The sequence below is a fragment of the Oncorhynchus gorbuscha genome, unplaced genomic scaffold, assembly GCF_021184085.1.
Source record: "Oncorhynchus gorbuscha isolate QuinsamMale2020 ecotype Even-year unplaced genomic scaffold, OgorEven_v1.0 Un_scaffold_496, whole genome shotgun sequence".
In the NCBI taxonomy this organism is placed as follows: domain Eukaryota; kingdom Metazoa; phylum Chordata; class Actinopteri; order Salmoniformes; family Salmonidae; genus Oncorhynchus; species Oncorhynchus gorbuscha.
Genome location: NW_025745323.1, coordinates 157,501 through 174,577, shown reverse-complemented (window position 1 = coordinate 174,577; position 17,077 = coordinate 157,501). Strand labels below are relative to the sequence as shown.

The 17,077-nt window shown below is 48.8% G+C and overlaps 1 pseudogene across 1 annotated transcript in view; it reads left to right on the top strand.

Annotated features, from left to right (window-relative positions):
* The window catches only part of LOC124018375, an 81,416-nt pseudogene that overhangs the window by 16,848 nt on the left and 47,491 nt on the right, over positions 1–17,077 (top strand). The window contains exons 3-5 of the transcript XR_006835615.1: positions 193–347; positions 10,824–10,947; positions 12,609–12,865. The product of XR_006835615.1 is annotated as a cullin-associated NEDD8-dissociated protein 1-like (transcript). The remainder of the gene's footprint in view (positions 1–192; positions 348–10,823; positions 10,948–12,608; positions 12,866–17,077) is intronic.

The following is a 17,077-nucleotide window of genomic DNA, read 5'->3' as shown; positions in this document are numbered from 1 at the left end:
GGTAGTTTATATATATATATATATTGTGTTCCAGCCTGGGCCCGTTGGTCAGTAAGGTGAAGGAGTACCAGGTAGTTTATATTGATATATATATATATATATATATATTGTGTTTCAGCCTGGGCCCGTTGGTCAGTAAGGTGAAGGAGTACCAGGTAGTTTATATTGATATATATATATATTGTGTTCCAGCCTGGGCCCGTTGGTCAGTAAGGTGAAGGAGTACCAGGTGGAGACTATAGTGGACACCCTGTGTACCAACATGCTGGCAGACAAGGAGCAGCTCCGAGACATCTCCAGCATCGGACTGAAGACGGTCATAGGAGAACTGCCCCCTGCGTCCAGCGGTAAGTACCACCCTGACCCCTGACCTCTAACCTGTACCCCGATCACTTTTCAGAGACACAGGCCTTCACAAAGCTGATCTTGGATCAGTTTTTCCTTCTCTTTTCAGTTCATGATGAGTAAGGTTATGTGGACCGAAGGGCCCAATCCATGAACTGATGGACTATCCCCTCTAGTGATGGTGTTGTAGTGTTATAGGTAATGAACTGATGGACTATCCCCTCTAGTGATGGTGTTGTAGTGTTGTAGGTAATGAACTGATGGACTATCCCCTCTAGTGATGGTGTTATAGTGTTATAGGTAATGAACTGATGGACCATCCCCTCTAGTGATGGTGTTATAGGTAATGAACTGATGGACTATCCCCTCTAGTGATGGTGTTATAGGTAATGAACTGATGGACTATCCCCTCTAGTGATGGTGTTATAGGTAATGATCTGACGGACTATCCCCTCTAGTGATGGTGTTATAGGTAATGAACTGATGGACTATCCCCTCTAGTGATGGTGTTGTAGTGTTGTAGGTAATGAACTGATGGACTATCCCCTCTAGTGATGGTGTTGTAGTGTTATAGGTAATGAACTGATGGACTATCCCCTCTAGTGATGGTGTTGTAGTGTTATAGGTAATGGACTGATGGACTATCCCCTCTAGTGATGGTGTTGTAGTGTTATAGGTAATGAACTGATGGACTATCCCCTCTAGTGATGTTGTAGTGTTATAGGTAATGGACTGATGGACTATCCCCTCTAGTGATGGTGTTATAGGTAATGAACTGATGGACTATCCCCTCTAGTGATGTTGTAGTGTTATAGGTAATGAACTGATGGACCATCCCCTCTAGTGATGGTGTTATAGGTAATGAACTGATGGACTATCCCCTCTAGTGATGGTGTTATAGGTAATGAACTGATGGACTATCCCCTCTAGTGATGGTGTTGTAGTGTTGTAGGTAATGAACTGATGGACTATCCCCTCTAGTGATGGTGTTGTAGTGTTATAGGTAATGAACTGATGGACTATCCCCTCTAGTGATGGTGTTGTAGTGTTGTAGGTAATGAACTGATGGACTATCCCCTCTAGTGATGGTGTTGTAGGTAATGAACTGATGGACTATCCCCTCTAGTGATGGTGTTGTAGGTAATGAACTGATGGACTATCCCCTCTAGTGATGGTGTTGTAGTGTTGTAGGTAATGAACTGATGGACTATCCCCTCTAGTGATGGTGTTGTAGTGTTATAGGTAATGAACTGATGGACTATCCCCTCTAGTGATGGTGTTGTAGTGTTGTAGGTAATGAACTGATGGACTATCCCCTCTAGTGATGGTGTTGTAGGTAATGAACTGATGGACTATCCCCTCTAGTGATGGTGTTGTAGTGTTATAGGTAATGAACTGATGGACTATCCCCTCTAGTGATGGTGTTGTAGTGTTGTAGGTAATGAACTGATGGACTATCCCCTCTAGTGATGGTGTTATAGGTAATGCACTGATGGACTATCCCCTCTTGTGATGGTGTTATAGTGTTATAGGTAATGAACTGATGGACTATCCCCTCTAGTGATGTTGTTATAGGTAATGAACTGATGGACTATCCCCTCTAGTGATGGTGTTGTAGGTAATGAACTGATGGACTATCCCCTCTAGTGATGGTGTTATAGGTAATGAACTGATGGACTATCCCCTCTAGTGATGGTGTTATAGGTAATGCACTGATGGACTATCCCCTCTAGTGATGGTGTTATAGGTAATGAACTGATGAACTATCCCCTCTAGTGATGGTGTTGTAGTGTTATAGGTAATGAACTGATGGACTATCCCCTCTAGTGATGGTGTTATAGGTAATGAACTGATGGACTATCCCCTCTAGTGATGGTGTTGTAGGTAATGAACTGATGGACTATCCCCTATAGTGATGGTGTTATAGTGTTATAGGTAATGAACTGATGGACTATCCCCTCTAGTGATGTTGTTGTAGGTAATGAACTGATGGACTATCCCCTCTAGTGATGGTGTTATAGGTAATGGACTGATGGACTATCCCCTCTAGTGATGGTGTTATAGTGTTATAGGTAATGAACTGATGGACTATCCCCTCTAGTGATGTTGTTGTAGGTAATGAACTGATGGACTATCCCCTCTAGTGATGTTGTTGTAGGTAATGAACTGATGGACTATCCCCTCTAGTGATGGTGTTGTAGGTAATGAACTGATGGACTATCCCCTCTAGTGATGGTGTTGTAGTGTTATAGGTAATGAACTGATGGACTATCCCCTCTAGTGATGGTGTTGTAGGTAATGGACTGATGGACTATCCCCTCTAGTGATGGTGTTGTAGTGTTGTAGGTAATGAACTGATGGACTATCCCCTCTAGTGATGGTGTTATAGTGTTATAGGTAATGAACTGATGGACTATCCCCTCTAGTGATGGTGTTGTAGTGTTATAGGTAATGAACTGATGGACTATCCCCTCTAGTGATGGTGTTGTAGTGTTATAGGTAATGGACTGATGGACTATCCCCTCTAGTGATGGTGTTATAGGTAATGAACTGATGGACTATCCCCTCTAGTGATGGTGTTGTAGGTAATGGACTGATGGACTATCCCCTCTAGTGATGGTGTTGTAGTGTTATAGGTAATGAACTGATGGACTATCCCCTCTAGTGATGGTGTTGTAGTGTTATAGGTAATGGACTGATGGACTATCCCCTCTAGTGATGGTGTTGTAGGTAATGAACTGATGGACTATCCCCTCTAGTGATGGTGTTATAGTGTTATAGGTAATGAACTGATGGACTATCCCCTCTAGTGATGGTGTTGTAGGTAATGAACTGATGGACTATCCCCTCTAGTGATGGTGTTATAGGTAATGAACTGATGGACTATCCCCTCTAGTGATGGTGTTATAGGTAATGAACTGATGGACTATCCCCTCTAGTGATGGTGTTGTAGGTAATGAACTGATGGACTATCCCCTCTAGTGATGGTGTTGTAGTGTTGTAGGTAATGAACTGATGGACTATCCCCTCTAGTGATGGTGTTGTAGTGTTATAGGTAATGAACTGACGGACTATCCCCTCTAGTGATGGTGTTGTAGGTAATGAACTGATGGACTATCCCCTCTAGTGATGGTGTTATAGGTAATGAACTGATGGACTATCCCCTCTAGTGATGGTGTTGTAGGTAATGATCTGATGGACTATCCCCTCTAGTGATGGTGTTGTAGGTAATGAACTGATGGACTATCCCCTCTAGTGATGGTGTTGTAGGTAATGAACTGATGGACTATCCCCTCTAGTGATGGTGTTATAGTGTTATAGGTAATGAACTGATGGACTATCCCCTCTAGTGATGGTGTTGTAGGTAATGATCTGATGGACTATCCCCTCTAGTGATGGTGTTATAGTGTTATAGGTAATGAACTGATGGACTATCCCCTCTAGTGATGGTGTTATAGGTAATGACTATCCCCTCTAGTGATGGTGTTATAGGTAATGAACTGATGGACTATCCCCTCTAGTGATGGTGTTGTAGTGTTGTAGGTAATGAACTGATGGACTATCCCCTCTAGTGATGGTGTTATAGGTAATGAACTGATGGACTATCCCCTCTAGTGATGGTGTTGTAGGTAATGAACTGATGGACTATCCCCTCTAGTGATGGTGTTGTAGTGTTATAGGTAATGAACTGATGGACTATCCCCTCTAGTGATGGTGTTGTAGTGTTGTAGGTAATGAACTGATGGACTATCCCCTCTAGTGATGGTGTTGTAGTGTTATAGGTAATGATCTGATGGACTATCCCCTCTAGTGATGGTGTTGTAGTGTTATAGGTAATGATCTGACGGACTATCCCCTCTAGTGATGGTGTTGTAGTGTTATAGGTAATGATCTGACGGACTATCCCCTCTAGTGATGGTGTTATAGGTAATGAACTGATGGACTATCCCCTCTAGTGATGGTGTTGTAGGTAATGAACTGATGGACTATCCCCTCTAGTGATGGTGTTGTAGTGTTATAGGTAATGAACTGATGGACTATCCCCTCTAGTGATGGTGTTGTAGGTAATGAACTGATGGACTATCCCCTCTAGTGATGGTGTTGTAGGTAATGATCTGATGGACTATCCCCTCTAGTGATGGTGTTATAGGTAATGAACTGATGGACCATCCCCTCTAGTGATGGTGTTATAGGTAATGAACTGATGGACTATCCCCTCTAGTGATGGTGTTATAGGTAATGAACTGATGGACCATCCCCTCTAGTGATGGTGATATAGGTAATGAACTGATGGACTATCCCCTCTAGTGATGGTGTTGTAGGTAATGAACTGATGGACTATCCCCTCTAGTGATGGTGTTGTAGTGTTGTAGGTAATGAACTGATGGACTATCCCCTCTAGTGATGGTGTTGTAGGTAATGAACTGATGGACTATCCCCTCTAGTGATGGTGTTGTAGTGTTATAGGTAATGGACTGATGGACTATCCCCTATAGTGATGGTGTTATAGGTAATGAACTGATGGACTATCCCCTCTAGTGATGGTGTTATAGGTAATGCACTGATGGACTATCCCCTCTAGTGATGGTGTTGTAGGTAATGAACTGATGGACTATCCCCTCTAGTGATGGTGTTATAGTGTTATAGGTAATGAACTGATGGACTATCCCCTCTAGTGATGGTGTTGTAGGTAATGAACTGATGGACTATCCCCTCTAGTGATGGTGTTATAGGTAATGAACTGATGGACTATCCCCTCTAGTGATGGTGTTGTAGGTAATGAACTGATGGACTATCCCCTCTAGTGATGGTGTTATAGGTAATGAACTGATGGACTATCCCCTCTAGTGATGGTGTTGTAGGTAATGAACTGATGGACTATCCCCTCTAGTGATGGTGTTGTAGTGTTATAGGTAATGAACTGATGGACTATCCCCTCTAGTGATGGTGTTATAGGTAATGATCTGATGGACTATCCCCTCTAGTGATGGTGTTATAGGTAATGAACTGATGGACTATCCCCTCTAGTGATGGTGTTATAGGTAATGAACTGATGGACTATCCCCTCTAGTGATGGTGTTGTAGTGTTATAGGTAATGAACTGATGGACTATCCCCTCTAGTGATGGTGTTGTAGGTAATGAACTGATGGACTATCCCCTCTAGTGATGGTGTTATAGTGTTATAGGTAATGAACTGATGGACTATCCCCTCTAGTGATGGTGTTGTAGGTAATGAACTGATGGACTATCCCCTCTAGTGATGGTGTTGTAGGTAATGGACTGATGGACTATCCCCTCTAGTGATGGTGTTATAGTGTTATAGGTAATGAACTGATGGACTATCCCCTCTAGTGATGTTGTTGTAGGTAATGAACTGATGGACTATCCCCTCTAGTGATGGTGTTGTAGGTAATGAACTGATGGACTATCCCCTCTAGTGATGGTGTTGTAGTGTTATAGGTAATGAACTGATGGACTATCCCCTCTAGTGATGGTGTTGTAGGTAATGGACTGATGGACTATCCCCTCTAGTGATGGTGTTGTAGTGTTATAGGTAATGAACTGATGGACTATCCCCTCTAGTGATGGTGTTGTAGGTAATGGACTGATGGACTATCCCCTCTAGTGATGGTGTTATAGGTAATGAACTGATGGACTATCCCCTCTAGTGATGGTGTTATAGGTAATGAACTGATGGACTATCCCCTCTAGTGATGGTGTTATAGGTAATGAACTGATGGACTATCCCCTCTAGTGATGGTGTTATAGGTAATGAACTGATGGACTATCCCCTCTAGTGATGGTGTTGTAGGTAATGAACTGATGGACTATCCCCTCTAGTGATGGTGTTGTAGTGTTGTAGGTAATGAACTGATGGACTATCCCCTCTAGTGATGGTGTTGTAGTGTTATAGGTAATGAACTGACGGACTATCCCCTCTAGTGATGGTGTTGTAGGTAATGAACTGATGGACTATCCCCTCTAGTGATGGTGTTGTAGTGTTATAGGTAATGAGCTGATGGACTATCCCCTCTAGTGATGGTGTTATAGGTAATGAACTGATGGACTATCCCCTCTAGTGATGGTGTTATAGGTAATGAACTGATGGACTATCCCCTCTAGTGATGGTGTTATAGGTAATGAACTGATGGACTATCCCCTCTAGTGATGGTGTTATAGTGTTATAGGTAATGAACTGATGGACTATCCCCTCTAGTGATGGTGTTATAGGTAATGAACTGATGGACTATCCCCTCTAGTGATGGTGTTGTAGGTAATGAACTGATGGACTATCCCCTCTAGTGATGGTGTTGTAGGTAATGAACTGATGGACTATCCCCTCTAGTGATGGTGTTATAGGTAATGAACTGATGGACTATCCCCTCTAGTGATGGTGTTGTAGGTAATGATCTGATGGACTATCCCCTCTAGTGATGGTGTTGTAGGTAATGAACTGATGGACTATCCCCTCTAGTGATGGTGTTATAGTGTTATAGGTAATGAACTGATGGACTATCCCCTCTAGTGATGGTGTTATAGGTAATGACTATCCCCTCTAGTGATGGTGTTATAGGTAATGAACTGATGGACTATCCCCTCTAGTGATGGTGTTATAGTGTTATAGGTAATGAACTGATGGACTATCCCCTCTAGTGATGGTGTTGTAGTGTTATAGGTAATGAACTGATGGACTATCCCCTCTAGTGATGGTGTTATAGGTAATGACTATCCCCTCTAGTGATGGTGTTATAGGTAATGAACTGATGGACTATCCCCTCTAGTGATGGTGTTGTAGTGTTGTAGGTAATGAACTGATGGACTATCCCCTCTAGTGATGGTGTTGTAGGTAATGAACTGATGGACTATCCCCTCTAGTGATGGTGTTATAGTGTTGTAGGTAATGATCTGATGGACTATCCCCTCTAGTGATGGTGTTATAGGTAATGATCTGACGGACTATCCCCTCTAGTGATGGTGTTATAGGTAATGAACTGATGGACTATCCCCTCTAGTGATGGTGTTGTAGTGTTGTAGGTAATGAACTGATGGACTATCCCCTCTAGTGATGGTGTTATAGTGTTATAGGTAATGATCTGATGGACTATCCCCTCTAGTGATGGTGTTATAGGTAATGATCTGATGGACTATCCCCTCTAGTGATGGTGTTATAGGTAATGATCTGACGGACTATCCCCTCTAGTGATGGTGTTATAGGTAATGAACTGATGGACTATCCCCTCTAGTGATGGTGTTGTAGGTAATGAACTGACGGGACTATCCCCTCTAGTGATGGTGTTGTAGGTAATGAACTGACGGGACTATCCCCTCTAGTGATGGTGTTATAGGTAATGATCTGACGGACTATCCCCTCTAGTGATGGTGTTATAGGTAATGAACTGATGGACTATCCCCTCTAGTGATGGTGTTATAGGTAATGAACTGATGGACTATCCCCTCTAGTGATGGTGTTGTAGTGTTGTAGGTAATGAACTGATGGACTATCCCCTCTAGTGATGGTGTTGTAGTGTTATAGGTAATGAGCTGATGGACTATCCCCTCTAGTGATGGTGTTATAGGTAATGAACTGATGGACTATCCCCTCTAGTGATGGTGTTGTAGGTAATGAACTGATGGACTATCCCCTCTAGTGATGGTGTTATAGGTAATGAACTGATGGACTATCCCCTCTAGTGATGGTGTTGTAGTGTTGTAGGTAATGAACTGATGGACTATCCCCTCTAGTGATGGTGTTATAGGTAATGAACTGATGGACTATCCCCTCTAGTGATGGTGTTATAGGTAATGAACTGATGGACTATCCCCTCTAGTGATGGTGTTATAGTGTTATAGGTAATGGACTGATGGACTATCCCCTCTAGTGATGGTGTTATAGTGTTATAGGTAATGAACTGATGGACTATCCCCTCTAGTGATGGTGTTGTAGGTAATGAACTGATGGACTATCCCCTCTAGTGATGGTGTTGTAGTGTTGTAGGTAATGAACTGATGGACTATCCCCTCTAGTGATGGTGTTATAGGTAATGAACTGATGGACTATCCCCTCTAGTGATGGTGTTATAGTGTTATAGGTAATGAACTGATGGACTATCCCCTCTAGTGATGGTGTTGTAGTGTTGTAGGTAATGAACTGATGGACTATCCCCTCTAGTGATGGTGTTATAGGTAATGAACTGATGGACTATCCCCTCTAGTGATGGTGTTATAGTGTTATAGGTAATGAACTGATGGACTATCCCCTCTAGTGATGGTGTTGTAGTGTTGTAGGTAATGAACTGATGGACTATCCCCTCTAGTGATGGTGTTGTAGGTAATGGACTGACGGACTATCCCCTCTTGCTAGATGTCCTCCTTACATCCTGGTTAATCTCCAGCTGTGTTCAGACCTTTCCCATTCATGTGGAGGGAGACATGGAGAAGAGAGCATCTGTTAACAGCCCTGCTTCCCCATCACCTTTGGGCATCAGCCATCTTGGCTGACAGTAGTATGACTCATTTAGCTCACCCAGCCTCTTTCTGTCTTTCTCCTCTCCTCTCCAACCCCCTCACCCCTTTTCTCTCCCTCTCTCTCCTCTCCGCCCCCTCTCTCTCCTCTCCGCCCCCTCTCTCCTCCACCCCTCCATCTCTCCTCCACCCCTCCATCTCTCCTCCACCCCTCCATCTCTCCTCCTCCACCCCTCCATCTCTCCTCCTCCACCCCTCCATCTCTCCTCCTCCACCCCTCCATCTCTCCTCCTCCACCCCTCCATCTCTCCTCCTCCACCCCTCCATCTCTCCTCCTCCACCCCTCCATCTCTCCTCCTCCACCCCTCCATCTCTCCTCCTCCACCCCTCCATATCTCCTCCTCCATATCTCCTCCTCCATCTCTCTTCCATCTCTCCTCCACCCCTCCATCTCTCCTCCATCTCTCCTCCACCCCTCCATCTCTCCTCCACCCCTCCATCTCTCCTCCATCCCTCCATCTCTCCTACATCTCTCCTCCACCCCTCCATCTCTCCTCCTCCACCCCTCCATCTCTCTTCCTCCATCTCTCTTCCTCCACCCCTCCATCTCTCTTCCTCCATCTCTCCTCCTCCACCCCTCCATCTCTCCTCCTCCACCCCTCCATCTCTCCTCCTCCACCCCTCCATCTCTCCTCCTCCACCCCTCCATCTCTCCTCCTCCACCCCTCCATCTCTCCTCCTCCACCCCTCCATCTCTCCTCCTCCACCCCTCCATCTCTCCTCCTCCACCCCTCCATCTCTCCTCCTCCACCCCTCCATCTCTCCTCCTCCACCCCTTCATCTCTCCTCCTCCACCCCTCCATCTCTCCTCCTCCACCCCTCCATCTCTCCTCCTCCATATCTCCTCCTCCATCTCTCCTCCTCCATCTCTCCTCCTCCATCTCTCCTCCTCCTCCATCTCTCCTCCTCCTCCATCTCTCCTCCTCCTCCATCTCTCCTCCTCCTCCATCTCTCCTCCTCCATCTCTCCTCCATCTCTCCTCCTCCATCTCTCCATCTCTCCTCCACCCCTCCATCTCTCCTCCATCTCTCCTCCACCCCTCCATCTCTCCTCCTCCATCTCTCCTCCTCCATCTCTCCTCCATCTCTCCTCCATCTCTCCCCCACTCCTCCATCTCTCCCCCACTCCTCCATCTCTCCCCCACTCCTCCATCTCTCCCCCACTCCTCCATCTCTCCCCCACTCCTCCATCTCTCCCCCACTCCTCCATCTCTCCCCCACTCCTCCATCTCTCCTCCACCTCTCCCCCATCTCTCCCCCACCCCTCCATCTCTCCTCCACCCTCCTCCCCCTGTTTCTCTCTCCTCTCCACCCCCCTTTCTCTCCCTCTCTCCTCTCCACCCCCTCTCTCCCTCTCTCCTCTCCTCTCCTCCCCTCCTCCTCCACCCCTTCATCTCTCCTCCTCCACCCCTCTCTCTCCTCTCCAACCTCCTCCCTCTCCACCCCCCTCTCTCTCCCTCTCTCTCCTCTCCTCCATCTCTCCTCCTCCATCTCTCCTCCTCCATCTCTCCTCCTCCATCTCTCCTCCTCCACCCCTCTCTCTCTCCTCTCCAACCTCCTCCCTCTCCAACCTCCTCCCTCTCCAACCTCCTCCCCCTGTTTCTCTCTCTCTCTCCACCCCCCTCTCTCTCCTCTCTCTCCTCTCCTCCACCCCTCTGTCTCCCTCTCTCCTCTCCTCCACCCCTCTGTCTCCCTCTCTCCTCTCCTCCACCCCTCCATCTCTCCTCCTCCACCCCTCCACCCCACCCCTCTCTCTCTCCTCTCCAACCTCCTCCCTCTCCACCCCCCTCTCTCTCTCCTCCCTCTCCTCCACCCCTCTGTCTCCACCCCCCTCTCTCCTCTCTCTCCTCTCCTCCACCCCTCTCTCTCTCTCCTCTCTTTCCACCTCCCCCCTCTCTCCCTCTCTCCTCTCCACCCCCTCTCTCTCCTCTCCTCCACCCCTCTGTCTCCCCCAGGCTCGGCCCTGGCTGCCAGTGTGTGTAAAAAGATAACAGGCCGTCTGACCAGTGCCATCGCCAAGCAGGAGGATGTGTCAGTTCAGCTGGAGGCTCTGGACATCATGGCTGACATGCTCTGCAGGTTGGTGTGTGTGTTCTCCACTGTCTGACTGTTGGTGTGTGTTCTCCACTGTCTGACCTCTGACCTGAACCCAGGTTGGTGTGTGTTCTCCACTGTCTGACCTCTGACCTGAACCCAGGTTGGTGTGTGTTCTCCACTGTCTGACCTCTGACCTGAACCCAGGTTGGTGTGTGTTCTCCACTGTCTGACCTCTGACCTAAACCCGGGTTGGTGTGTGTGTTCTCCACTGTCTGACTGTTGGTGTGTGTGTTCTCCACTGTCTGACTGTTGGTGTGTGTGTTCTCCACTGTCTGACTGTTGGTGTGTGTGTTCTCCACTGTCTGACCTCTGACCTGGACCCAGGTGTGTGTGTGTGTGTTCTCCACTGTCTGACCGCTGGTCTAGACCCAGGTGTGTGTGTGTGTGTGTGTGTGTGTTCTCCACTGTCTGACCGCTGGTCTAGACCCAGGTGTGTGTGTGTTCTCTACTGTCTGACCTCTGACTTGAACCCAGGTGTGTGTGTGTGTGCACGGTCTGACCGCTGGTCTAGACCCAGGTGTGTGTGTGTGTGTGTGTGTGTTCTCCACTGTCTGACCGCTGGTCTGGACCCAGGTGTGTGTGTGTGTTCTCCACTGTCTGACCGCTGGTCTGGACCCAGGTGTGTGTGTGTGTGTGTTCTCCACTGTCTGACCTCTGACCTGGACCCAGGTTGGTGTGTGTGTTCTCCACTGTCTGACCTCTGACCTGGACCCAGGTTGGTGTGTGTGTTCTCCACTGTCTGACCTCTGACCTCTGACTTGGACCCAGGTTGGTGTGTGTGTTCTCCACTGTCTGACCTCTGACCTCTGACTTGAACCCAGGTGTGTGTGTGTGTTCTCCACTGTCTGACCGCTGGTCTGGACCCAGGTGTGTGTGTGTGTTCTCCACTGTCTGACCTCTGACCTGGACCCAGGTTGGTGTGTGTGTTCTCCACTGTCTGACCTCTGACCTGGACCCAGGTGTGTGTGTTCTCCACTGTCTGACCTCTGACCTAAACCCGGGTTGGTGTGTGTGTTCTCCACTGTCTGACCTCTGACCTGAACCCGGGTTGGTGTGTGTGTTCTCCACTGTCTGACCTCTGACCTGTTGGTGTGTGTTCTCCACTGTCTGACCTCTGACCTGGACCCAGGTGTGTGTGTTCTCCACTGTCTGACCTCTGACCTGGACCCAGGTGTGTGTGTTCTCCACTGTCTGACCTCTGACCTGGACCCAGGTGTGTGTGTTCTCCACTGTCTGACCTCTGACCTGTTGGTGTGTGTTCTCCACTGTCTGACCTCTGACCTGGACCCATTATAGACTATAGTTGGTCCTTTGTCATTGGATTACTTTACTATTCAATTGGATCTCTAAATGTATTTCTGAGTTCTGCCTGTAAAAATGAGTTTGGGATGGTCCAGGAATGTTCTGGAGTTATTTAACTGTTTCTGGACCAGGACAGTATGGGAAAATATTTGACAAGACGGGACAGGAATTAATTTTCACTCCTGGTGCCAACCTCTAGTCTGCTGGTGAACTTTCACCCCTCCATCCTGTCCTGCCTGCTTCCTCAGCTGACCAGACCCTACGTAGTCTATCATACTGCCTGATGACACTACTTAACACTACTTAACATAGTACTAACCTCTCTCCCTCTCCTCTAACAGACAGGGTGGTCTCCTGGTGAACTTTCACCCCTCCATCCTGTCCTGCCTGCTTCCTCAGCTGACCAGCCCCCGCCTGGCGGTGAGGAAGAGGACCATCATCGCTCTGGGTCACCTGGTCATGTCCTGTGGGAACCTGGTGTTTGTGGACCTGATTGAACACCTGCTGTCAGAGTTGTCTCGTAACGACTCCATGTCCACCACCCGTACCTACATCCAGTGTATCGCAGCCATCAGCAGACAGGCCGGACACAGGATCGGTGAGTTTCAGAGACACGCAGACACACAGGCCGGACACAGGATCGGTGAGTTTCAGAGACACGCAGACACACAGGCTGGACACAGGATCGGTGAGTTTCAGAGACACGCAGACACACAGGCTGGACACAGGATCGGTGAGTTTCAGAGACACGCAGACACACAGGCTGGACACAGGATCGGTGAGTTTCAGAGACACGCAGACACACAGGCTGGACACAGGATCGGTGAGTTTTACGCAGACACACAGGCTGGACACAGGATCGGTGAGTTTTACGCAGACACACAGGCTGGACACAGGATCGGTGAGTTTCACGGAGACACGCAGGCCGGACACAGGATCGGTGAGTTTCACGGAGACACGCAGGCCGGACACAGGATCGGTGAGTTTCACAGAGACACGCAGGCCGGACACAGGATCGGTGAGTTTCACAGAGACACGCAGACACACAGTCTGGACACAGGATCGGTGAGTTTCACGGAGACACTGGGGTGGCGATAGAAGTCATGTTGATAACGTAGTGGAATATCTTTCATTTTTCTAGTTGACCGGTTGACACAGAAACCCTGCAGTAATTTGTTTTTCAATTCCTAGGGGCGGCCTAGCGGTTAGAGGAGGGGTAGCCTAGCGGTTAGAGGAGGGGTAGCCTAGCGGTTAGAGGAGGGGTAGCCTAGCGGTTAGAGGAGGGGTAGCCTAGCGGTTAGAGGAGGGGTAGCCTAGCGGTTAGAGGAGGGGTAGCCTAGCGGTTAGAGGAGGGGTGGCCTAGCGGTTAGAGGAGGGGGTGGCCTAGCGGTTAGAGGAGGGGTGGCCTAGCGGTTAGAGGAGGGGTGGCCTAGCGGTTAGAGGAGGGGTGGCCTAGCGGTTAGAGGAGGGGTGGCCTAGCGGTTAGAGGAGGGGTGGCCTAGCGGTTAGAGGAGGGGTGGCCTAGCGGTTAGAGGGGTGGCCTAGCGGTTAGAGGGGTGGCCTAGCGGTTAGAGGAGGGGTGGCCTAGCGGTTAGAGGAGGGGTAGCCTAGCGGTTAGAGGGGTGGCCTAGCGGTTAGAGGGGTGGCCTAGCGGTTAGAGGGGTGGCCTAGCGGTTAGAGGGGTGGCCTAGCGGTTAGAGGGGTGGCCTAGCGGTTAGAGGGGTGGCCTAGCGGTTAGAGGGGTGGCCTAGCGGTTAGAGGGGTGGCCTAGCGGTTAGAGGGGTGGCCTAGCGGTTAGAGGGGTGGCCTAGCGGTTAGAGGGGTGGCCTAGCGGTTAGAGGGGTGGCCTAGCGGTTAGAGGGGTGGCCTAGCGGTTAGAGGGGTGGCCTAGCGGTTAGAGGGGTGGCCTAGCGGTTAGAGGGGTGGCCTAGCGGTTAGAGGGGTGGCCTAGCGGTTAGAGGGGTGGCCTAGCGGTTAGAGGGGTGGCCTAGCGGTTAGAGGGGTGGCCTAGCGGTTAGAGGGGTGGCCTAGCGGTTAGAGGGGTGGCCTAGCGGTTAGAGGGGTGGCCTAGCGGTTAGAGGGGTGGCCTAGCGGTTAGAGGGTGGCCTAGCGGTTAGAGGGGTGGCCTAGCGGTTAGAGGGGTGGCCTAGCGGTTAGAGGGGTGGCCTAGCGGTTAGAGGGGTGGCCTAGCGGTTAGAGGGGTGGCCTAGCGGTTAGAGGGGTGGCCTAGCGGTTAGAGGGGTGGCCTAGCGGTTAGAGGGTGGCCTAGCGGTTAGGGGGTGGCCTAGCGGTTAGGGGGTGGCCTAGCGGTTAGGGGGTGGCCTAGCGGTTAGGGGGTGGCCTAGCGGTTAGGGGGCGGCCTAGCGGTTAGGGGGCGGCCTAGCGGTTAGGGGGCGGCCTAGCGGTTAGGGGGCGGCCTAGCGGTTAGGGGGCGGCCTAGCGGTTAGGGGGCGGCCTAGCGGTTAGGGGGCGGCCTAGCGGTTAGGGGGCGGCTAGCGGTTAGGGGGGGGCGGCCTCTAACCGCTAGTTCTTAACTGACTTGCCGAGTTATATACAAGTAAAATAACTGAAATATATATATATATATTGATTTCTCATAATTACATGATGTAATATTACTGTAGGAGCTAGGAACACAAGCATTCACACTACACCCACAATCACGTCTGCTGAGTATGTGACCAATCACGTCTGCTGAGTATGTGACCAATCACGTCTGCTGAGTATGTGACCAATCACGTCTGCTGAGTATGTGACCAATCACGTCTGCTGAGTATGTGACCAATCACGTCTGCTGAGTATGTGACCAATCACGTCTGCTGAGTATGTGACCAATCACGTCTGCTGAGTATGTGACCAATCACGTCTGCTGAGTATGTGACCAATCACGTCTGCTGAGTATGTGACCAATCACGTCTGCTGAGTATGTGACCAATCACGTCTGCTGAGTATGTGACCAATCACGTCTGCTGAGTATGTGACCAATCACGTCTGCTGAGTATGTGACCAATCACGTCTGCTGAGTATGTGACCAATCACGTCTGCTGAGTATGTGACCAATCACGTCTGCTGAGTATGTGACCAATCACGTCTGCTGAGTATGTGACCAATCACGTCTGCTGAGTATGTGACCAATCACGTCTGCTGAGTATGTGACCAATCACGTCTGCTGAGTATGTGACCAATCACGTCTGCTGAGTATGTGACCAATCACGTCTGCTGAGTATGTGACCAATCACGTCTGCTGAGTATGTGACCAATCACGTCTGCTGAGTATGTGACCAATCACGTCTGCTGAGTATGTGACCAATCACGTCTGCTGAGTATGTGACCAATCACGTCTGCTGAGTATGTGACCAATCACGTCTGCTGAGTATGTGACCAATCACGTCTGCTGAGTATGTGACCAATCACGTCTGCTGAGTATGTGACCAATCACGTCTGCTGAGTATGTGACCAATCACGTCTGCTGAGTATGTGTATGTGACCAATAGAATGTGATTTCAGTTTATTTTAAGAGGTGTTTATACACAGTGTCATTTCTCCAGGAGAAGAAGTGACTCGCCAGCCTGCGTCTTGTGACCTGCGTTAGTTGTCAGTCCTGTTCTGGAGAATTACATTTGAGTTCACCGCGGTCGACCTTTGAATCTTGATTATATTTGGGGATGAATTAATATGGATCCATTGGAGCTTGTCTGTCTGTCTGTCTGTCTGTCTGTCTGTCTGTCTGTCTGTCTGTCTGTCTGTCTGTCTGTCTGTCTGTCTGTCTGTCTGTCTGTCTGTCTGTCTGTCTGTCTGTCTGTCTGTCTGTCTGTCTGTCTGTCTGTCTGTCTGTCTGTCTGTCTGTCTGTCTGTCTGTCTGTCTGTCTGTCTGTCTGTCTGTCTGTCTGTCTGTCTGTCTGTCTGTCTGTCTGTCTGTCTGTCTGTCTGTCTGTCTGTCTGTCTGTCTGTCTGTCTGTCTGTCTGTCTGTCTGTCTGTCTGTCTGTCTGTCTGTCTGTCTGTCTGTCTGTCTGTCTGTCTGTCTGTCTGTCTGTCTGTCTGTCTGTCTGTCTGTCTGTCTGTCTGTCTGTCTGTCTGTCTGTCTGTCTGTCTGTCTGTCTGTCTGTCTGTCTGTCTGTCTGTCTGTCTGTCTGTCTGTCTGTCTGTCTGTCTGTCTGTCTGTCTGTCTGTCTGTCTGTCTGTCTGTCTGTCTGTCTGTCTGTCTGTCTGTCTGTCTGTCTGTCTGTCTGTCTGTCTGTCTGTCTGTCTGTCTGTCTGTCTGTCTGTCTGTCTGTCTGTCTGTCTGTCTGTCTGTCTGTCTGTCTGTCTGTCTGTCTGTCTGTCTGTCTGTCTGTCTGTCTGTCTGTCTGTCTGTCTGTCTGTCTGTCTGTCTGTGTCTGGGGCCATTGACAACAAGTATTTTAGCGTTGTCTAATATATTATTTCACCTAGAAAATCTTTCTTTTCAATTAGACATCTTCTTTTTTTTTAAAGAATAACCCCCGAAGGAAGTCATTGTCTCCTTGATGTTTGAGAGAAGCCATTACTTCTGGTCAGGGACGCGACAGTTTGACAGGAGATGGGAGAGTCTCCTCTTTCTGTCCTTATTTACCTGGAGATCTGTCACTTTCTCCTCTCTGTGGAGGAGGGAGAGTGTTTTTGTGGAGGGAAATGTAGAGAGGGAAGTCATTGAGGCTAGCCTAGCTCCTCTTTTTCTCTCTCTCTTTTCTCTTTTTTTCCTCCCACCCCATCAACCAATCACACGCTGTGTTTGATGAGCCAGGGACAGCAGTGATTTAACATGTGCAAGATTACTTCAGTGAAGAGCAG